This window comes from Bufo gargarizans, chromosome 3 (genome assembly GCF_014858855.1).
Source record: "Bufo gargarizans isolate SCDJY-AF-19 chromosome 3, ASM1485885v1, whole genome shotgun sequence".
Classification (NCBI taxonomy): domain Eukaryota; kingdom Metazoa; phylum Chordata; class Amphibia; order Anura; family Bufonidae; genus Bufo; species Bufo gargarizans.
The window spans coordinates 478468822-478492461 of NC_058082.1; the positions used below are offsets into that span (position 1 = coordinate 478468822).

Consider the following 23640-nt stretch of genomic DNA (forward strand, 5'->3'; position numbering starts at 1 on the left):
ACACTCTCCCCAGTTCTCGCCATCTGCCACATTAGCATGGATCAAAATCATAATCTATAGAAATGTCCACAACCTCCCGCCTACGTCTCTGCAGGCGCTCCACATGCAGCCATATAGTGCCATACTATTTCCCAGGCAGAATAGCCCCATAACAAGGCGTCTGAACTCTGATCATATACAGATGTGAGCCCTTTTGTTGTCCTTCCAACTGGTGTTTTAGGCTACTTTCACACCTGCGTTAGGTGCGGATCCGTCTGGTATCTGCACAGACGGATCCGCACCTATAATGCAAACGCTTGTATCCGTTCAGAACGGATCCGTTTGCCTAATTCTTAAAAAAATAAAAATCTAAAAGTCAAAACGGATCCGTCCTGACTTACATTGAAAGTCAATGAGGGACGGATCAGTTTTCAATTGCACCATATTGTGTCAGTGAAAACGGATCCGTCCCCATTGACGTACATTGTAAGTCAGGACGGATCCGTTTGGCTCTGCATCGCCAGGCGGACACCAAAACGGCGGAATTGAGCAGCGTTTTGGTGTCCGCCTCCAGAGCGGAATGGAGCCAAACTGATGGATTCTGAACGGATCCTTATCCATTCAGAATTGATTTAGGGCTGAACTGATCCGTTTTGGGCCGATTGTGCGATCCCTGAAACGGATCTCACAAACGGAATTCAAAACGCCAGTGTGAAAGTAGCCTTAGACGTTCTGTTCTGCCATCCATTATCCTTCGCCAATCAGTAGGAATCTAGCCTCAAACTGGCCGGCTGAAGACCACTAGTGGTATAAATGCCACCTGGTCACTGCCCAGTGCAGCCTTTGCTGGTGGGGATTTTCTTTGCTACAATTTGAATACATTTCTTATCAGAGCATAGTCCTGATTGCCGGACGATGCATTCACACATAAGCAGGTTACAGACCCTCAGACTGGAAACATGGTCTGATTAAGGCTCAATCACAATGACGTTCTCTCTTTAGGATGGTGAGAAAATAAAGTCCTTTGGGTCATCAACTTATTGAACGCATGAGGGCTGGGCGATATGGCCTAGCAATAAAATCTTGTTTTTTTTTCAAACTTTTGGGCAATTGTCCATTTTAAAGCACCTGTGCAGCACTATTGTAAGGGGCACTAGACGGTATTCTAGTATCTGTGTTTGTGGGGGCTTTAAAGGGCATGACTACTGTGTGTATGGGCACTAGGGGGGCATAACTACTGTGCATGAGGCATTAAGAGGGCATAACTACTGTACATATGGGCACTTAAAGAAATGACTACTGTATGGTGTGGGCATTAGGTGGTATAATTACTGTGAATTGGGGCATTATGGAGGTCTAACTACTGTGTATGAGGGCACTATGGAGTATAACTACTGTGCATGTGGGAACTAATGTGGTATAACTACTGTGCATGGGGGAACTATGGGGTATAACTACTGTGCATGGGGGAACTATGGGGTATAACTACTGTGCATAGGTGCACTACAGGGCTATAACTACTGTGCATAGGGGCACTACAGGGCTATAACTACTGTGTATTGGGGAATTATGGGGGTATAACTACTGTGCATGAGGGCACTATGGAGTATAACTACTGTGCATGGGGGCACTACAGTGCTATAACTACTGTGCATGGGGGCACTACAGGGCTATAACTACTGTGTATTGGGGCACTACAGGGCTATAACTACTGTGTATTGGGGCACTACAGGGCTATAACTACTGTGTATGGGGGCACCACAGGGCTATAACTACTGTGTATTGGGGCACTACAGGGCTATAACTATTGTGTATTGGGGCACTACAGGGCTATAACTACTGTGTATTGGGGCATTATGGGGGCATAACTACTGTGCATGGGGAACTATGGGGGTATAACTACTGTGCATGGGGCACTATGGGGGTATAACTACTGTGCATGGGGGCACTATGGCGGTATAACTACTACTTGGGGTCACAGAGGAGACTGGGTGGTATTGGGCATGTGGAGATAAAACAGTGGGCAAGTTAGAAGCATGGCTTACGGTAAAAAAAAATAAAAAAATTAAAAAATTGCTGCTGCGTCACTGATAATATCCATCCTTGGGCTTTTTAAAAGTTGGGAGGTATGCAACCCTACTAAACCTATACTGTCTGATAGGGTGGATCCTGCTTATTAAAATAATACCAGTCTTATGAAAATCAGCTACAGTGTACTCGGGCGGTACTTTTGGTCGGGATCTGATCCGCATGGCATGCACACAGCTGGTAATTGTATTTTACAGATCCAGAGTTTGAGGACAGCAACATACATACGACAGCGCGCAGGAGGCCTAATTCTTTGTACAACTGCGGGCTTCCGTGTACTGAGCAATGCATGTTCCATGCTGGCCCTGCAATCATTTGCACAAAGAATAAAAAATGCCTCAACCTCTTTTCACAAAGCAGGTATCATTTTAATCAGCAGGATCAACCCTGACAGACAGTATAGACACGGTTGAACCTGCTGCTCTTTAAAAGGACTACCTGGGTAGCATAAAAACAACAACAACAAAAAAAAACAAAAAAAAAAAAACACAAACATCTGTCATAACCATTATACACTATTACATGTGCTCTTCCCTGCCCAAAAATATATTTTGGCGTTACTCACCAGCCCTGTTATACCGCTATTTCTGATCACAAACGGACAGGTAGTGGGACTTTCAGTGCGCTCTAAATGCTACAAGTTCATTCATCCCTTTCTTTCCCATCCACTCCTGTATCTCCTGCATCATCTCAATGCCGGCTCCATCATACCCAGCAGCCATGTGGTACAGTATGATTCAGCTCCGACACAATGGGAGGAAGAGGCCACAATTCTGTCACATGGGTCCGTGTCGGTACATCATACTGGAGAGTACATTTCCAGGGTCATCTGACTATAGGGAATCTATGCCCTATAAGCAGCACAAGTATATTAGGAGGTCTAATCCTTCTATGTAAGTATATTATTTTTCTCCACTGGATAACCACTTTAATCTTGATTTTCTTGTTTTGTGCTAAAATAAACTAAACAAAAGGAGAGTGAAATTGTGCTCGAAAAAAAAAAAAAAAGTCAGATTTGATGCAGGCTGCCTCGTTCCGCCACCGAGTACTAATTAGCTACAGCTAAAAGCCATCAGAGATAGTGGTATGAGCAGGAAGCCCAAAGGTAATATATCAGGCTCCTCCTAGCACCAGGTCACTGAACTGTGCTCACGCATCAAGCATCCGATCCTGTACTTTTAATCTGTATGCAAATTAGCAGTTAAGTGCACTAAGGGCGGGCCCAAGTCACTGTGGGCACCCTTACTCCTCCTGTATCCTCTGCCAGCAATTTCCTCTGCTTCTTGATTGACCTGGCCAGACAAGCTGACCATGCAGGAACCTAGCCAGCCCCTTCCTCTCCTTGATTGGCATGGCCAGTCAAGATGACTATGCAGGAACCTAGCCAGCCCCTTCCTCTCCTTCTTGATTGACATGGCCAATCAAGATGACTATGCAGGAACCTAGCCAGCCCCTTCCTCTCCTTGATTGACATGGCCAATCAAGATGACTATGCAGGAACCTAGCCAGCCCCTTCCTCTCCTTCTTGATTGACATGGCCAGTCAAGATGACTATGCAGGAACCTATCCAGACCCTTCCTCTCCTTCTTGATTGACATGGCCAAGAAAGATGACTATGTAGGAACGTGGCATGCTTTTTGCCTATGGATTTAAAGTTTTTTTTTTTTTCTCTAGAATGAAGCCACTAATCACCAAGTCAAACGTTTCATTACATTCACCTGAACTAGCACTACCAGACATTGGGAGTCATTTCTGAAAGGAGCTACACCAGTTTTTGAAGTAAAAATAAAATTTGCAACAACCTTGTTTGACGCCCTTTTAAACATCTGAGTGACAATATTTTGCTGTACGGGCATTTTTGTGCTGCCTTCGACACTTAGGAGCGGCAAGGGAGTTGTAGGGGCTGGGTCATTGGCCTCAACAAATGTATCTTTTAAAATTTAAGCCTGGAAAATGACAAATATTGGAGAAAAACTACTCCAGTCAGGGGCTGCAGTAGTTTTTACGCCTGCCGCATGGACTGCCGGACGTGCATCTAATTTAGGACGAGTCAAATGCACACGCATCCCCTGTCAGCACAAAGGGTAAAAAAAGACTGGCGTAAAAAGCTGGTCTTTGTAAATGACCCCCATTGTGTCTTTTTTCTTTAGCAAATTTCCTGGTGACAGACTTTTGGATTGAAAACCGGCTGAAGGACAGTGTCCAGAGAGTTGTGGTGGTCCAGGGTTATAAGAGGTGTAGTGCTGGGTCCTCTATTAACTTTATAGGAATGATATAGAGGATGGAGTAGTAGTACTGTTTGTATTTTCGCAGATGACACCAAGCTATGTACCACTGTGCAGTCTATGCAAGATATCCATAAACTACAAGCTGACTTGGATATTCTGAGCGTTTCAGCATCCACTCGGAAAACGAGGTTCAACGTGGATAAATTTAAAATTATGCATCTGACTGACTACTAATAATTTACATGCATCATACAGGCGTCTAAATACATTCACACAGATTATGGGACCAATTATTGGGAACAATTGTTTGTATGAATGCTCACTCCCAAAAACTGTCCCATGTAAATGTGCAGCTGATCACCCCATGAACGAGCAGTGCACTTGTTCTTATGGTGTTCGGACTGCTTATGTGGCATAGCAATCATTTGTTGGCGGCACATCACCTTGTAGAAACAGGGACGCCAGCGAATTAGGAAACTCTATGAAGACAAACGATCATAGCAAAGATAGATTATCCCCTGTAACACAGTGAGATGTTTGGTCTGGGAAAACAGGTATTTTACTCCCAGCATGTGCTGCTGGGCTGCTTTACAGCCAGGTGAGGTCAAATACCGGACCGGATTTTAAATGCCAGTCCGGGTTTTGTCAGCACCTGGCTGTCCTTAAATAGGCAGCTGGGCTCAGAAGACAGGTCTCTGTGTTGGGATATGGGAGCCTTGTTTCTGGATGAAGGTTTGCTACCTGTTTGGCATAAAAACAGGTTGGTGCTGCTATCAGCAAGGACTCTGAGGCAGAACTGCCGCATGGTGTGAATTACCACCAACACCTCAAGGTGAATTTGTTTGAATATGACTGCTTGTTTTGTGACTTGCCTAAAGTGTGAATAAAACACTGAGCTGTTTGATCCAAAGAACTTGTTGTTGCCTCTATACTGCGTCCGCTAATCCTGTCTACCAGACGAGTTCCCACACCCCATATAAACCAGATAATCGCTGCATGTAAATACAGCTAATGAATGGACAATGATTGGGAAAGGACGTTCACACAAACACTTTTCCCCAATCATTTCCCAATGATATTCAACTGTGCAAATGGGCCGCAATATAAATATATGAAATGACCCGGACAACAAATATGGAGAAAAGCAGTTTCATATAAAATATCCCCAAAAGACAAGCCCATCAGCATCTTCCCTCTCTCAGCTGGCACAATAGCTGGAATACTCATTGCTCCTGTGTATGATCACAAGGCCAATGGCTGCTTTTTCTGCGATATATAAGGCACCTTCCCCTATGGGAAAAAGTTCCCATCTTGCCAAGCTCCTGCAAAGTTATCATGTCTTCTGGACTCTCATGCCTCAACTCTGTTTACCATGGTAATCTTGTTCCACCTTGCCCAGTTCTCTGCCTGGTTATCATATTGAACTTGTACCACCTTCCCGTTTCATGGATTGTAGAAACTCTGCCTGTTCTGACCTTGGCTTGTCTACTGACCATGCTCTTGTCTATCCCCTTGGTGCCAAGCATCAGTATCCCTTCACCTGCCTTAGTGAGTTATCATTGATTGGAGTCTACTCCAAAGGGTAGCAGCCTGATGGTTCCCCTAGAGAAGTGGTGGCGAACCTATGGCATGTGTGCCAGAGGTGGCACTCAGAGCCCTCTCTGTGGGCACCCGCACCCTGGAAAAAGTCTACAGTGTACCAATATGCCTTAAACTTTTCCTGCCAATTATCAGCGCAGGGCGCACTATGAACAGCGCAGGCAGTGCACTGAATGTAGGCAGGCTATTATAGCTAAATGATAAAGTACATGGAAGTATGTACTTTATCATAAAGTACATACAGTATTGGACTGTAGTATTCAGGGTAAATTGCCATGTCTCTAAAAGGTTCACTATCACTGCCCTAGAGTGAAGACCAGATCCCTGTAGATGGGTGAGTGAAAACCAGGGGGGTCCACTTGTTCCCAATAATTGCCCGATATATTGGTCTGTGTAAAAGGACCTTTACAATCAGATTTATAAAACTGTGGAATACACTACCTCAGAATCTGGTCCCGGTGACGACCTCACAAAACGGCTAAGGCTTAGGTAATTTCTTAGAACAGAATAACATTAAAGTGGTTATCGAACACCTATAATGCCCCCCAAAATGGCCGGGCATCTCATACAGGTTATACTTACCCCGGCACCTGTGTCGCTCCTTGGGGAAAGTATAACCTGTGTGAGGTGACCGGGCATGTGGGGGACATTATAGGTGTTGGATAAGCCCTTTAACATTTACGGAAATGTGCATAATTCTGGTTTCATCCACACTCCCTCACGTCCCCTACTTGATCTTGATGGACTTTTCTCAATTGTACTATGCAACAATTCTTTGAAAAAATATAATTATAAGGGACCTAACAGGTGAACTAATCAAATGACTAATCAATATTTCGCACACAAGACTTATTACAGTACATGTCATTTATAAAAAGGTCCAACTGCCTGACCAGAGTGTAAGAATTCTCACGGTACATCTTATCCTCCCTACTGCGCACCTACACTTTCTTCAGGATGGATTAGTGCTCATTTGCATAATTAATGTACAGTAAAAGCAGTCAGGGAAACGCGCACCCACCGATCAATAGCTTTTACCCAATGAGTGCACAATACTTAGTAAACACTGCAGGCCTTAGGTATGGCCATCTGCAAAATCACTGCTCCACCGAAGACTCACTGCAACAATCAACTAAAGAAACTATAGGTATTGAAACGTTTTCGGAACTTGACAACATTGAGAAATAAACTCAGTGAATACAGTACATTAAGGTTGGTGCTCAGGCAGACATACTGATTTCCAGCTGCGTCAACATACCCTTATAATTTACTGCATTTCATAGCGATAGACTACTTTTATACTATTCCTACCTATTTAAAGATATCAATACGCATCATGACCGATCCATTATCTCCCTCTTATTGTAGGCTTTTATCAGTCCATAAGACATACAGTAGTTAAAAAAGTACGCTCATCAGGATAAGTTCAAGGGGTTAAAAAACAACTCCAGCAGCCTTCTGACCCGCTTTGGGAAGACATTCTGCTCAGGACTTTCCCCTCTGTCAGGCAGTCTACGAGCTCTTCCACTCAGGTACCGAATGGATGTATTCCTGAGTCTTTCTGGTCGGCTGCATTTACAGTATAGGGGATTCACAGGATGGGGGATAAGAGTCTGATCAGTGGGGGGCTGGAGGCAGACAGCTGGGGCCCCCCACCGATCATGAGACTGGGGCCTGTGCTCCCTGTTGGAATGGAGCAGCAGACGCACAGGCGTATTGCCGCACCATTCAACTCTATGGGGCTGCCAGAGGTACCCGTGAGCTTCAATTCTGCTTTTTGCGGCCATAGAGTTGAATGGATATGTGGTTACTGCTCTATTAGAGCGGGGGGAGCACAGGCCCCTGTCCTCCTTTGGATAGGGGATAAGTTGTCTTAATGGGACAATCCATTAAATGTCCACAAGCTTGACGACCAGGACATGTATATTGCTTTACGTTTCTTAATATAATTTATTTAAAGCTCACTTTTAGGATAAGCAGGCACAGGGCAGGCCACAACGTACGTATACTGTACAAACCATGTCTTCTTGGCCAGGGAACCTCTCTGCCTACACTGGTGTTCTTGGTGCAGGTAAGTACTAATCTCTGATTCCATCTCAAATAGAAATCCAGAGATCAGCAGGACAACCACAGTTCAAACATATGGAGAAGCCACTCACATGCACACAGCATCAGGCTCCAGTCCTCGTGAGCCCCACAGAATTGGGCCTCATGCACAAGGCTGTTGTGCGGCGCCGTTCCGTGCATTGGGGACTGCAATTGCGCAATACTGCCACGGCCCCCCTACGGCCGTGTGGATGAGGCCTTAGGAAGAAATTAAGCATGTGCTTCAAAATTGCAGTGAAAGCTGAAGAACCAACACTGCCACTCTTCGGTGAATAAGGCTTTGCAGCTTCTCCTGAATTTTGAAGCAACTGCTTCCCATATTGTTCCTGACATTACCTCTTGTAACCACCTTAAAATATCAACCATTTGCGCAGTCTGTGTATCCAGAAGAAATCTCATGTCCCCCTTATATAGAAACATTAACGCTTATGAGAAGATGATGGTCCAGTTTAGGATGGTCACTCGAGGCCTAAAGCCTGGGTGGGAGTATAGAAGAGTTTGGAGACGGAGAGGTTAATGAGGAAGCGGAGGGAGAGATGAGCAGAATGAGATCTTGGGTTTGCGTGATGAGCCGTGGGAGGACTATAATTATTTTCAAAGAACTCCTGCAGGCGAGATACTGGCTTAACCGTTTAGATAAAGAGCTCTGTGCAGAGGAACAAAGCATTCGATAGATTTGAGAGACTTACTCCTCTGCTTGATAATACAAAGAAATAAAGACTGTAAGACCAGGCATAGGGCCCCAGTACTGTGCACATTCCAGACCTCGAAGGGTTAAATAGCATCATAAGTCAATATAATGCTATGCGACCTCGGCAGTGCTGGAAGTTCAGGACGGGAGCTATTCTATACTCACGCTCCAAGTCCCGAGTGTACTGTACAACTCGCTCGTCTGAAAGCGGCCTAAGGCTACATGCACACAAACATTGTAAGTTTCCGTGTCTGTTCAGTTTTTTGTTTTTTTTTGCAGATAGGATGCAGACCCATTCATTTTAATGGGTCCGCAAAAAATGCAGACAGCACACTGTCTTGTCCGCATCATTTATGTCCGTTCCATAGCCCCGCAAAAAAAAAAAATTATACATGTCCTATTCTTGTCCGTTTTAGGCATTGTTACAATGGATCCGCAAAAAAAAAAAAAAAAGATGGCATACGGATGGTATATGGTCGTGTGCATGTAGCCTTAGGCTCATTGCTCTAGTGTGATTTCTAAGGCCTCTTTCACACTACAGTTTTTTGCGTTCCGTATACGGTCCGTTTTTTGCGTTCCGTATACGGAACCATTCATTTCAATGGTTCCGCAAAAAAACGGAATGTGTTCCGTATGCATTCCGTTTCCGTATTTCCGTTTTTCCGTTCCGTTGAAAAGATAGAACATGTCCTATATTTGGCCGCAAATCACAGTCCGTGGCTCCATTCAAGTCAATGGGTCCGCAAAAAAAACGGAACACATACGGAAATGCATACGTATGTCTTCCGTATCCGTTCCGTTTTTTGCGGAACCATCTATTGAAAATGTTATGCCCAGCCCAATTTTTAATATGAAATTACTGTATACTGTATTTGCCATACGGAAAAACGGAACGGAACAACGGAACGGAAACGGAACCACAACGGAAGCAAAAAAACGGAACAACGGATCCGTGAAAAACGGAACGCAAAACACTGAATTCAACATACTGTAGTGTGAAAGAGGCCTAAAGCTGTGGCAGGTGCTCTTTAAAGGGATTCTGTCACCAGGTTTTGGGCTATAGAGCTGCGGCCATGCACGGCTAGATCGCCGCTAGCATGCCCGCAATATACCTGTCCTATAGGGCTGTGTGATTTTATTTTCTTTAAAAAAGGATTTTAGAGATATGTAAATTAGTCTTGTAGGAGCCCAACGGGCTATACGAACCTTTCTGGTGCACAGCCGTGCCCAGCCACCCCCGCCTTTGAAGGAGCCCAGCACCGCCTATGTCCTCCGAATCTCCTCCTTTCATCACCGATAGATTGCCGTAATGTCGCGATGCGCGAGCTCGCGCATGCGCAGTGCCGGTATAATGTTCCTTCCCTGTGCTGGCATCAGCCTCAGAGAAAGAACTGCGCGAGCTCGTGCATCGCGAGATTACGGCAATCTATCGTTGATGAAAGGAGGAGATTCGGAGGATATAGGCGGTGCTGGGCTCCTTCACAGGCGGGCGTGGCTGGGCACCAGGAAGGTTCGTATAGCCCCTTGGGCACCTACAAGACTAAATTTACATATCTCTAAAATCCTTTTTTAAAGAAAATAAAATCACACAGCCCTATAGGACAGATCTATTGTGGACATGCTAGCGGCGATCTAGCTGTGCATGTCCGCAGCTCTATAGCCCAAAACTTGGTGACAGAATCTCTTTAAGCCCACATCACAGGGATTTCTTTAAGACTGACTCAATTACTCCAAGATGACACACAGCACACTTCAGTTTCTACATCGTGATGGAAATAATGCAAGGTCATTCACCACCTGCTCTACCCATATATTATCACATATGGCTCCAAAAGACAAATGACTCAGAAATAAATAGTCATGCCTTTATCAGTAATTGTCTTGTGGTTTTACTTCTGCTTTTTTAGGAGGAGGAATTCCCTCCAGCTTCCATGTCCGGGTCCTCCGCTAGCTTTCTCTAAAAGGAAGGAGCAGGAAGATGGAGTCACTGCTGCCATGGACTGCAGCGGCCGCTCTGCATACTGAGGATCTGACACCGAAATATCCTTTCCTGTACAGTGATCCCTCAAGATACAATGGCCTCAGGTCACAAAATTTTCAACATACAGTGGGCTTTTCTGACCCATCGTAAGTTGAAACCAGACTCAACATACAACGCCTGAGACTCAGATCCGACCGATCAAGGCCACTTCTCTGGTAAAGTAGCTGTAGTAGTTGCTAGTTAGCAGCCGTTCCTGACTGTTATATGTAAGGATCTGACTTAGTTATCTGCTTATGTTTCATAAATATCCATTATCTTGGATAACATTTTGGGGCTTTGGAACTGATTACTCAAGTTACATGGTTTCAACATACAATGGTTGTCCTGGAACCAATTAATATTGTAACTTGAGGGACTGTATACTGATGAGGGGACTGGTCCCCTTAGGGTGCTGCTTTTTTGGAGCAGCCAAATTTTTTTTAAAATAAAATACAAAAAACCTCACGTGGTTGTTGCCTGCATTTATGGTGCGTTTTCTTCTAGCAATAGTGAAATATATGTGATGTGGGTGACTGGTCCGTTCTAACTATATATATATATATTTTTTTTTTAAGTAAATAATTGTATTCCCCAGGCAGTAACAATGCGGCGCATTGCTTATAGCAGCACAGACCTGTCACTTACCAGTAGGAGGAGCGCCCGGCCGGTCACAGACAGCTCAGGTAAGTATAATGCTTCTAAAATTGCTAAGTAACCATGGCAGCCAGGACTGCAGTAGCGTCTTGGTTGCCATGATTACCGATCGGAGCCCCAGCGATTAAACTGGGACTCCGATCGGAACTCTCCGCTGCCATCAACTAGGGCCATAATATATGTATGGGGGCACAACTGGGGCCATCGTATATGTATGGGGGCACAACTGGGGCCGTAATATATGTATGGGGGCACAACTGGGGCCGTAATATATGTATGGGGACACAACTGGGGCCGTAATATATGTATGGGGACACAACTGGGGCCGTAATATATGTATGGGGACACAACTGGGGCCGTAATATAAAGATGGGGGCACAACTGGGGCCGTAATATAAAGATGGGGGCACAACTGGGGCCGTAATATAAAGATGGGGGCACAACTGGGGCCGTAATATAAAGATGGGGGCACAACTGGGGCCGTAATATAAAGATGGGGGCACAACTGGGGCCGTAATATAAAGATGGGGGCACAACTGGGGGGGGGGGGGGGGAGGCCGCACTGGCCACCAATGAATTTAAAACTGGGGAGGGAGGGAGGGGGGGTCTGCCCTCTGCTGCCTGGCAGCACCTGATCTCTTACAGGGGGCTATGATGCGCACAATTAAAACCTCAGGTGCTGCAACTGTAAGAGATCAGGTGCTGCCAGGCAGCAGGGGGCAGTCATGTACACAGTTCTTAGTATATTCTAACTTGAAGCGTCCCCATCACGATGGGAACGCCTCTGTTAGAATATACTGTCGGATCTGAGTTTTCACAAAGTGAAAACTCCGCTCTGAAAAAGCTTTTATGCAGTGTGAAATTAACATACGGACGTGGATGACAATCTTGTGTGCATCCGTGTTTTTTCACGGACCCATTGCCTTGAATGGGTCCGCGAACCGTTGTCAGTCAAAAAAAAATAGGACAGACAGGAAACACGGATCACGGATGCGGATGAACAACGGTGCATTTTCCGAGTTTTCAACGGACTCATTGAAAGTCAATGGGTCCACAGAAAATCACGGAAAACTGAACAACGGACACGGATGCACGCAACGGTCGTGTGCATGAGGCCTTAAACATTCAATCAAGTCTTCGTGAACACATTGTAGAACTGTCTCCACAGCAATGTAGTATCCGTTACTTCTGTAGAGCCTTATTGCATATATTTCCACATTAATAAGGAACTTTAAATGACCCCAGAAGTAAAAGCGAAAAGGCGCTATGTCCAGTGACCTTGGGGTAACTAATCCGGTGTCCAGGGAACTGCGCGTGCAGCCACAGCAAAGTGCGGAGGTGTAGCTCGCCGTTATCAATGAGCACAGATGGTAATATGCAATCCTGTGACATCTGTAGGTACTTCTTACCTTTAAGTAATCTTAACGCACTTTAGGAAACTGACCACACTTACCTCCTTAACAGGTAAAGGCAGAAACACACTGAAAGTGTCAGTTTTGATATGATTAAATTCTAGCCAAGACTGATATATCAAGTGATTCCCTTCCCACTGGAAGAACTTGGGCTAAACTTAATATGGCGGATTTAAAAATGACTGCCAAAAATGTTTCCTCTACCATATAATGCAGCCCCCCACCTGCCCAATTAATACTTTCACACACTGTCAATTACACAGCTTTTTTTCCCGCACACCCACACACACCGTGCGTATTCCTCTACGTGCTCAGGTACCCTTAGACCTTCATTAGTCCAGAGGAATTACAGAGACAAGGGCTGCATCATTTCAATATCTCCAAGTACCTTTACTTACCGGACTGCATGAGAGGTTTATTGAAGTGAATGAGCCCAAACACAAAGCTGAGCGGTATCGGAAGCAGTGGGGCGCGGTCCTCAGATGATTAACAGGGGTCCCCACTAATGTCATCTTCTGAGACAACCCAGGACTGGCCTTTGTTCACATCTACTTACACTTCTGGTTTTCTGTTCCATCATAGAAGCAGAAAATCAAAAATGGATGGCATTGTTGGATCTGTCAGAGGACAGACACAAACACTGCAGGAGAAACCCTGGTGGGGTCATATGAATTTTACAAAAAAAAAAAGTGCTGCTGTCCTATTTTTTTCCAGCAAATTCGACAAAAATGGAGCCTCCGACGCAGATTGACCCTAGTCTACTGTCCCATGCAAACATCTGGTGCATGAGCGAATGCTCATTTATTGGATGATTGCATTTTTTTCTGTGCCACATAAAATCATTGTTTGCTGGAAGCAGATCATCCTGGGCAAAGAGGGATGTGCTGCTGGCAAAGAAGGACTCTGTACTGGGACCAGTGATTGCAGTAGCTATCTCCCATGCCCATACAGAGATAATTGCTGCATGTAAATGCATCACCATGTCCGCCCAATGACAGGCGATTATCAGGAATGTTAAGTTAGTTTCCGATAATTCCCTGAGCATCAGCTTGTGTGAAAGGGCTTTAAAGGGGTTGTCCAGGTTTTTACTATTGATGGTCTATCCTCAGGAAAGGCCACTGATATCCGATTGGTGAGGGCCCACGTTGATCAGCTATTTTGGGATAACTCAAGTGTCGGAACTACACGCTCTATCCAATGTTTACTGGAGCGCTGCTCTCATTCGCTACAGCTTCTGCACTGGTGCTCCTGCAGAACAACTGATTAAGGGGGGGGGGGGGGGGGGGAGGTGCAAGATGTCAGACCCTCACCAATCAGATATTGACGGTCTAGATTCCTGAGGACAGGCCATCAATAGTAAAATACTGGACAACGCCTTTAAGTTACACTATTGTCATCCAAGGATAAAGGGGTTCTCTCACTTCAACAAATGGCATTCATCATATAGAGAAAGTTTAAAAAAAAAATATATGGAAAATACTAGATGCACACATTTATATATGGACTAAGACCTCACCCTGACATGATGAAATCTGAGACTCTCAGCCAATATATTTTGATCTCTTTGGTTGCTTGATGCACACAGAGGTAACTAGGAGTAGCACACTATATGTGCAGGGTCTGAACTCCTGAATGTAGATGCCCATATGGCATAGGTAGGTTTAGAGTAGGACCTGCCTGACTGAGACCACCTTGGCGCTGGTAGGTGGGCACAGAGATCAAAATATATTGGCTAAGAGTCTCAGATTTTATCATATCAGAGTAAGGGCTTAGTCCGTATATAAATAATCATTGAAAAAATAATGATGATACTAATTATTATTTTACAGTTCTTACAATAGGTGACCGGAGAGGGGCACCCAGCCCACTCAATGTCATAACGCCCCTAGGGAGACGCCGTATCGAAATCCAACCCCTTTTCTGCAATTAAACTACAAGAAACGGTCGTACACAGGCCTGAAATGTTATCACCACAAGGGACACAAGTGTGGTTTCCAGAGCACTGTCTGATAGCATTACATAAGGAAGCGAGCGTGACATGGGAGCAAACTCCTGGGACCAGGGATTTATTAATAAATCGAAAGACACAATGGAAACACTCAGCTAGAAGCGCAAATACAATCATAGGGAGGACTGACAGTAAAATGGTGAAGATATGTATATATGCTGTAATTTGAGTGGTCCCTTGTTTGTTTATACATATCCATTATTATTTTATATATTATATATAAAAAAACATATATACATATACCGCATATCGAATAATATATATTATATATATATATATATATATATATATATAGGTCCATAAAAGAAGTTTCAGGCAGCACTCCTGTCGTTTTACTCAGCCGTAGCTGTGTGGTGCCGGCGGTGGTCCCTCGATTCGAGACGTAAAACAATGAAGAAAATCCGCAGCACTCCTTGAAGTGTAGAAAAAATGTGTAGTTTTATTCACACATGTCAAATAAGACAACGTTTCGGTTCTCTCACAGAACCTTTTTCAAGGACCAAGTGCAGGTTTTGAAAAAGGTTCTGTGAGAGAACCGAAACGTTGTCTTATTTGACATGTGTGAATAAAACTACACATTTTTTCTACACTTCAAGGAGTGCTGCGGATTTTCTTCATTATATATATATATATATATATATATATATATATATATATATATATGAAGATCCATAAAAGAAGTTCAGGCAGCACTCCTGTCGTTTGCTCAGCTATAGCTGTGTGGTGCCAGCGGTGGTCCCTCGATTCAGGACTTAAAACAGTGAAGAAAATCCGCAGCACTCCTTGAAGTATAGAAAAATTGTGTAGTTTTATTCACACATGTCAAATAAGACAACGTTTCGGTTCTCTCACAGAACCTTTTTCAAGTCAAGTCTTGACTTGAAAAAGGTTCTGTGAGAGAACCGAAACGTTGTCTTATTTGACATGTGTGAATAAAACTACACAATTTTTCTATACTTCAAGGAGTGCTGCGGATTTTCTTCACTATATATATATATAATATATATATATATATATATATAATAAAATAAAGGCCGTAGCACCTCCATATGGTGACCTTTATTCACCCATATAGTGTGTATAGGTTTGTAGATATATATATATATATATATATATACACATATTTATATACACACACACACACACACACTGTCACAAGATAAGGGCAAGGTCTGTATGGGTATTTCTTGCGCCGTGCAGTAGATGCCATTACAGGACATCATGTGTAAATCATGAATTAGATCCGACAATCTCCTTTCTGTGCCTTAGCTGGAAGACGACTGGGGAAACTGTTGCAGTCAATATACAAAGAGGGAGGGCAGTGTGGTTAGTATGAGGCCACGGTATGACTATTGCATTCGCTGTATCCATCAGTCTTCACTCTGACCATGCTGCTGTCATGCTGAAGGCCCTCAGAGCATCGCTCATATTCTATATGCATGCTAACCTATATAATACATTGCCTTAGATTTATCTATAGAGTCAACAGCCATTCCATCCAGCAAGATCGCGGCGTAAAAACACAGATGCCTATATACACAAGTTCACCGACAGCAATAATCAGATGAGTCCATACGGAAAGGCTTCATGACAAGCCAGGTGAGCAGGCTGCTGTGCATACGTGACCCTATAGAAATAACGCCACTGTTTACCATTAGAGATGAGCAAATTTCATATTTTGAAATTCGCTCACGCTTCGTTTACTGGTAAAAGGTGAATTGCATTATGGATTTCGTTACCACAGACCATAACGGAATTCCGTTATTCATTCAGTCATAATAGAAGTCTATGGCCTGCATAATGGAAACGGGACGGATCCGTTATGCAGGCCATAGACTTCTATTATGACGGAATAAATAACGGAATTCCGTTATGCATTCAGTCAGTCATAGAATTGCGTTATGGTCCGTGGTAACAAAATCCATAACGCAATTCACCTCTTAGGCTACTTTCACATTTGCGTTTTCAATTCCATTATTGAGATCCATCACAGGAAGAAAACGCTTCAGTTTTGTCCCCATTCATTGTCAATAGGGACAAAACTGAACGAAACGGAATGCGCCAAAATGCATCCCGTTCCGTTTGGTTGCGTCCCCATCGCGGACAGAAAAATGCTGCAAACTGCAAGTGTGGTGTGGAGCAAGACGGATCCGTCCTGACACACAATGTAAGTCAATGGGGACGGATCTGTTTTCTCTGACACAATAGAAAACGGATTTGTCATGGCTATAGAAGACATAATACAACCAGATCTGTTCATGACAGATGCATGTGGTTGTATTATGGTAACGGAAGTGTTTTTGCAGATCCATGATGAATCCACAAGAACGCTAGTGTTAAAGTAGCCTTACCCGTAAACGAATTTCAGAACCAGAAATTCGCTCATCTCTATTTACCATCTATGGGGGAGGAGGGACAACTCGTGAGGAGGAGCAGTTCACCTCAAGGAATCAACCTGGATAGACAGAACTGGAGCACACCGAGCACAGAGACGTATTCTGCAGCCATTGCAAGAAACAACTCTTATGGAAGCTCAAAAGGTCAACCCATCAACTCCAATTTAAGCCACTGACTAAACAAAGGCTGATCAGGTCCTAAGGTGACCAGCGGCAAAAGGTCACCTCAGATATCCAGGCAAAATGCAAGCAGATGCAACCATAAATTCCCTGGACACTATGGCCCTGAAAATGCAGAATGAAGAGGCGGCACATGCAGGGGCCCCACTCACCCTGCTCCTGCAGCCACTCCATTAATTGTGCAATGTAAGGCGCCTGCAAACTCCCCCAGTACAATCCATTCAATCTCTTCACCGCAGCTCCCGCTGATCCCTTCACTTCCACAACAGATCCATGGAGAACAACGGAAAAGAAGGAGAATGAGAGCAGTCCCTGTCAGTATATCTGCTCGTCTCGGAGATGAGCCTGGATGTGAGGGAGAGGAGGAGGGGGGGGGGGGGGGTGCTTGGGCCAGGAGCCGGTCAATTACCGGCACAGGGGGCTCTCTTGGGGATGCCTGTAAGAGTGTGCAGGGGCGGGGATCTCCGGGAGGATGGAAAAGGCTTATGGAACACTACATGATGGATATGGGAGCAGCCGTATCGGATTCCACTTAACGATACGGCAGAGGATGATTTGCACTGCCTGGTTTTACTCTCGCCTACAAAGGCTCCAGCTGACACTGCTGTCTAGCAAGCTGGCGGCATCCCAACTATCTTGTATCATCTGGCTTTACTCTGTAGGACAACGTGCATCAGAGTAGCTGGAGCTATCCGTGGTCCTTACAGGACTGGGCTGACGGTCAGCTCCTGGACAGCTAGTGTAGGAACAAGAAAAATAAAGACATCCCATCACAGACACCACAGGTCCGTGGTTATCATTTTCTGCAAAGTGAGTTCTCTACAATGCCCCATTTAATACAGACAAGGCTCTCAGCCTCCATTCTGCCTGGTTTCCATTGTTTTTGGCATAGTATTCAGCCTGGAAACCTGATGGATCTTAGGCCTCATGCACACAAACCATGGATCTCGGCCACGTGCATGCCTCCACTTTTTTTCTCGCTGCTGTAGAGATGTCCTATCCTTATAGGACATGTTCTGTGATTTTTTCAGGCTGGCAAAATGGACTTATGGATGTGGACAGCACAAGGAATGCTGTCTGAGCATGGACCCCGCACACGCCCATTGATTTTTAATGTGTTTCTTCACACACCTGTGGTTTCCCACTTACTGTGGATGAGTGTAAAAATCATGAAGTCCTGCACCATTTTGGTCTGTGATTTGGCCCAAACAAGCCCACTGAAGTCTATGGGTTCTTGAAAAACCACTCAGAGGTCGCAATAAGGCCTGTTCAGACCATTTTACTCCTTCAAAAAAGTCTAAGGCGTACCAATATGCCTTAGACTTTTCCCCTACATTCAGCAGCTCAGGGCGCGCAGTGAACGGCACAGGCAGCGCAGCGATGCTGCCTGTGCCTGACATAACCAATAACAAGATTAAATCGAATCCAGCCGGCACTCGCTGTATTACCTGGTGTTGCAACGGAAAGGAGCGTAGCTCCACGTGGACCAGTGAAAAAAATCCAGCAACCCGCCAATATGTTGCGAAATAAAGAAGAATATTTTGCAACATATTGGCGGTTTGCTGGATTTTTTCACATAACCAATAACAAAGCTCCTCACAGCAAGGAGCTTTGTTATTGGTTGCTTTGGGCAGGCTGCCGACCAATCGGCACGCTACTGTAAAGCTGCAGCGCGCGATCTATCTATATATGCACACCATCTGCACAGGGCAGCCAGTGCTGCCCACACTCTACAACACATGCGCAGAAACTAGAGCAGTGTTCGTCCTCCGGTCCCAGCTGCTGCTCAGGATGAGCCCAGTAAGTTAGCTCCTCTTCTCTTGCGGTGAGACGCGCTGTAGGGGGGCACCAGGTATCTTCTCTACAATGTGTGCCACTGACAATGCACCAAAAGAATGTTTTGAGGATTACTGGACTGTGCCGAGCTTTTCATCCTGCGACTGGGTGACATAAAGCTCTATCTCAGTCAAAACCTGGGACGATTTCCTGCTCAGGAGGAGCCCAGTAAGTCAACTCCTCTTCTCCTGTGGTGAGAGGCGCTGTGGGTAGGGGGGCACCAGCTGTCATCTCTACAGTGTGTGTATTCATCCATGGTGTATGGGCACAGAAGGAGCTGTGGCACTGCAGCCTCCAGTATGTGTATGCTTTGAGAGTGTTCTAATGTTGCCCTGTTCTGTACATGTGGAGGGCAGTGGGGTTTGTGAGAGGCAGGCAGTGGCAGGAAGGCCGGTGCCCTGCTGTCGCTCTCAGGCCTTTCTGAAGTACTTAGGCTGGAAGTGAAGCTCTGCTTCACTCCCGGTTGACATGTCATAGGATCCACTGGTTTGGACAAGGACAGGGTCCCAGTGCTAATGGGACCCTGCCTGTAGATCCCATAGACCTACATGCAGCTGTATGCCACCTATAACCAGAGGGCTGTTGCCGGCCTACTCTTTCTGTCAGGGAAGCCGTCCCTTTTATGACTGACCTGTCTGATTTGTGATTAAAGTACGGGGAAGATCCACTATATTGAACTGTACTTAATCACTTCGCTATAATTGCCTGTCATAACAAGTAATAGTACCCTGACACACGGAGAACAAAGAACAGACACACAGATTCTTAACATATATTTAGCTATAGGGGGTGCAGAGGTAGCAGTCGCTACCGGGCCCAGGAGTCTGAGGAGGCCCAAAGACCCTTGCGCTGCCTTAGAAAACACCGGTATTATAGAAAGTGCATGCTGGTCAAGTTACACCTCTGGCTGGAGGAAATGGTTTAGGTCAAGAATTTGGCATGGGGAAGGGGGGGGTTTGCCCTTTCAATTTTTGCCTCAGGCAGCATGAAGGCTGTGTGCCCCCCTGCCCCTGGCCACAAAGCACTGAGGGAAGGGGGACCCAAGTCTTGCACCAGGGGGCCATGAGCCTTTAACTACGCCCCAGGGTACTGTACTCACATGAAGACTATAGGAGCCTTTTAGACCAAACGAGAATCCAACCAAACTTTTTAGGAGGTCAACAAAAAAATATAATAACACATTAAAAATTAGGGACATAATGGGGGAGATTTCTCAAAATGGATGTTAAAAAATAAAAAGTTGACATACTTGGCCATAGCAACTAAATCAGATTCCACCTTTCATTTTTCACAGTTTCTTTGGAAAATGAAAAGATCAATCTATGGGCAACTAAGCCAGTTTTCCTTTACACCACTTTTGATCAATCTCTTCCAAAGTTTTTAAAATCTCATCTACTTTGCTGCTAACTGTAATAGGTTGTGGATTTTCTACCCACAAATCTGGATGGAATATCCGCAGTGTATCCACTGTGTGTTAATGTACCCCAAAGGTCATTCTTGATTAAAGCATATCCTGTATCTGCTATCATTTGGACTCCCTAAGTATGAACCAATAGAAAAAAAAATGTTGATACTGCAGGGGGTCCAGATGGCTCCAGGAACACCACCAGTTACTGCTAATTTAATGGCTGCATAGATTTACTGTCGGAGATTATTTTACATGTCCTGATACAAAAAAAGGGACAGAATGGCTTTATAAATGGGCATCTGGGGAAACATAACCCTTGTGAATCACACAGAGCAAATTCACTGACTTTGGAAGCTCAGTCTACGGCCAAACTGAAGGCTGCAAAGGTGGAAATCAATATACATGTCCAATTATCTACAGATACAGACATGGCTGACAAGACGCAATCAATCTTTACAAGCAGAGACATGGCCACTGAAGACATGAGACCAGTAATTCGGAGGCTGTAACATGGAGGAGCTCCAGGACAGCAGCAGGCTTTACCAACCACGTCTGGATGCAGACATGGTCTCTGACTTCCAGGTACCCAAACAATACAGGGCATTACCTAAAAGGCAGGGATCAGCAACCTCCGACACTCCAGCTGTTGTGAAACTACAATTCCCAGCATGCTCCATTCATTTATATGTGATTTCTTGGAAGAGAAGAGTAAGTATGCATGCTGGGAGTTGTAGTTTCACAACAGCTGGAGTGCCGGAGGTTGCCTACCTCTGACCTAAGGTAAATTTATAGTGACGTCTTTGTTGGCTGAAATTAATGTGAACTTTCTTGGCCACCCATCCTCGCTGAGAAGCTTGTGACAATTAGTAAAAATACTGTCAATATGCTAAGATCATACCACTGCAGCATCAGACAGGGCACTGCTTGATGCCAGGGTGGGCTCTGCCACAGTCACTTGTATAGACACATGGAGGCCACACCCAATTCAGAAATCACATCTTCAATGTTTGATGCCGGACGATATAATATTGCCAAAATACCAGGATCTGAAAGCAAAGCAGTATAATAAGATGACTACAGACCAAACCATAACCCCAGACAAAGCATTAGCGAAATGCACATTGGGGTGCTAACCACGGTCTGTGTATTTTTGCATGGCTCCCTGTATACTGGTCTATTGTCCGAGCTCGATGCAGTGAGATAGTTACTGTAAGCTATATATGCATGATGGATTAAGGGGGCTGTCTAGGCTACAGATATAAAAGACCTATCCTGAGGATAGGTCATCAATACAAGAGATAGGTGGGAGTTCATTTCCTGGCACCTCCACCGATCAGCTGTTTGAAGGGGCCATGTGGCGCTTGTGCTAGAGCTTCATCCTCTTTAATGTTTATCTGCACACCGTCTAGATCAGGAATGGCCAACCAGAGGCTCTCCGGCTGTTGTAAAACTCCCACCATGCCCTGCTGTAGGCTGATAGCTGTAGGTAGTATGGGCATGCTGGGAGTTGTAGTTTTTCAACAGCCAGAGAGCCGCAGGTTGGCCATCCCTGGTCTAGATAATGGTGGTGGTTGCAGTGTAATTACAGCTCTTAGTCCCCTACAAGTTAAAGGGGTTATCCTAGACAATGTGCCCGGGCCTCTCAATTTGAATATACTTACCTGGCTCCCTGCACCACTCCTAGTCCATGCACCACCACTGCTGCTTCTTCCCATGCGCAGATGAAAACATCCGGCAGTGTCAGGCGGGGACGGGGGCAAGCCTCCCTAGCATCCCCATCCGCCATTGGCACACAGGGAGAAGCAGCGGTGCAGGGAGCCAGGTAAGTATATTCAATGTGAGGGGCCCGGGCATATGGGGGACATTTTTATAGTCTCTGATATTTAATGAGAGAAAAAGCTGTACTTACACAACCGGACGGTAAACCCTAAAAAGGACACAGCGTTGAATAGCTAATCAGTTGGGAGTGTCGGGAGATGGTCCCCCATGATCAGAGATTACGGTGGCCACTTGCTTCACCTGAAAAATTAGGACATTGAAGGCCTCGGCCCAACTCTAAGCCACACCCTTCCAAGTAACGGTTAAGGCCTATACGTTAAGGCGTATACAGAACCATTCAGTTCAACGGTTCTGCAAAAAACTTTTGTGTGAACGAGCCCTAACACTGTGTTCACACGTTGCACCCATGGTTTTCTGAAACTGCAGCATTTTTGACGTGATAAAAAGAAAAAAAAAAGGCAAAAACTGCAATTAGAGTCTAAAATATGAACATGGCCTTCATTTGTGCACAATCGCACCAGCCAATCGTGCACAACTGACACCTGTACGCTGCGGTAAGGTTCAATTACACCCATCAATTATCATAGGGATATATTCAGAGGAATCCGTTGTGCTGTGGTTCTTGCCAAGGATCAACTTGCTAAAATTACCTGCAGTTTTACTCTGAATTGCCACAGCTAGTTAAAGGAAATCTGTCACCAACAACCACCCTATCAACCTGCTCATTGTGATTCCCCCGATTAAACTGCTGTATTTCTCTTGTTGATCCAAGGCTGAGTTCCTGAGTTATGATAATTTTTCTTAATATGCAAATTAGGCTTCTAGTGCAACGAGGGTCTCGCTATTGTTCTTGTTGCACCCAAGCTCCATTCTTTTCTGTGGCAAGTCCCTCACTCACTGCTTTCCTACTGCCCTGACACTGTCAAAGTATATTGTGTAATTAACTAATTTTCATATAATTTTTGAAAAGTTTAGAAATGTTAAATCGTAAATATATTTTATGTTCTATCAATCTAAGGCCCTTATTTATCCAGCACAGTAATAAGCAGGGTGTTCTAAGTGGTGATAGATAATCAGTTCTCACCTCTCCTGTGTTCTCCTTTCTCTCCTATACTATAAACAGTGATGAGCAGGGGATTCTAGTGGTGATAATCAGTTCTCACCTTTCCTGTGTTCTCCTCTGTCCCTTATACTATAAACATATAGCGTAGCCAAAACGTCATATTTTGCTTTTGTGCGCACTCAAGGCTTCAAAT

The 23640-nt window shown here is 44.8% G+C and overlaps 1 protein-coding gene across 3 annotated transcripts in view; it reads right to left on the reverse strand.

Moving 5' to 3' along the window:
• ABR (ABR activator of RhoGEF and GTPase) overlaps window positions 1-23640 on the reverse strand; it is a 353402-nt gene that overhangs the window by 220442 nt on the left and 109320 nt on the right. The window contains exon 1 of one of the 3 annotated variants that reach the window (XM_044283778.1): window positions 2633-2767. The exons of the other annotated variants lie outside the window; for them this stretch is intronic. The gene's annotated coding sequence lies outside the window, so the exon portion shown is untranslated. Of the gene's footprint in view, window positions 1-2632; window positions 2768-23640 lie in introns of those variants that run through there. 3 annotated transcript variants of the gene reach the window in all.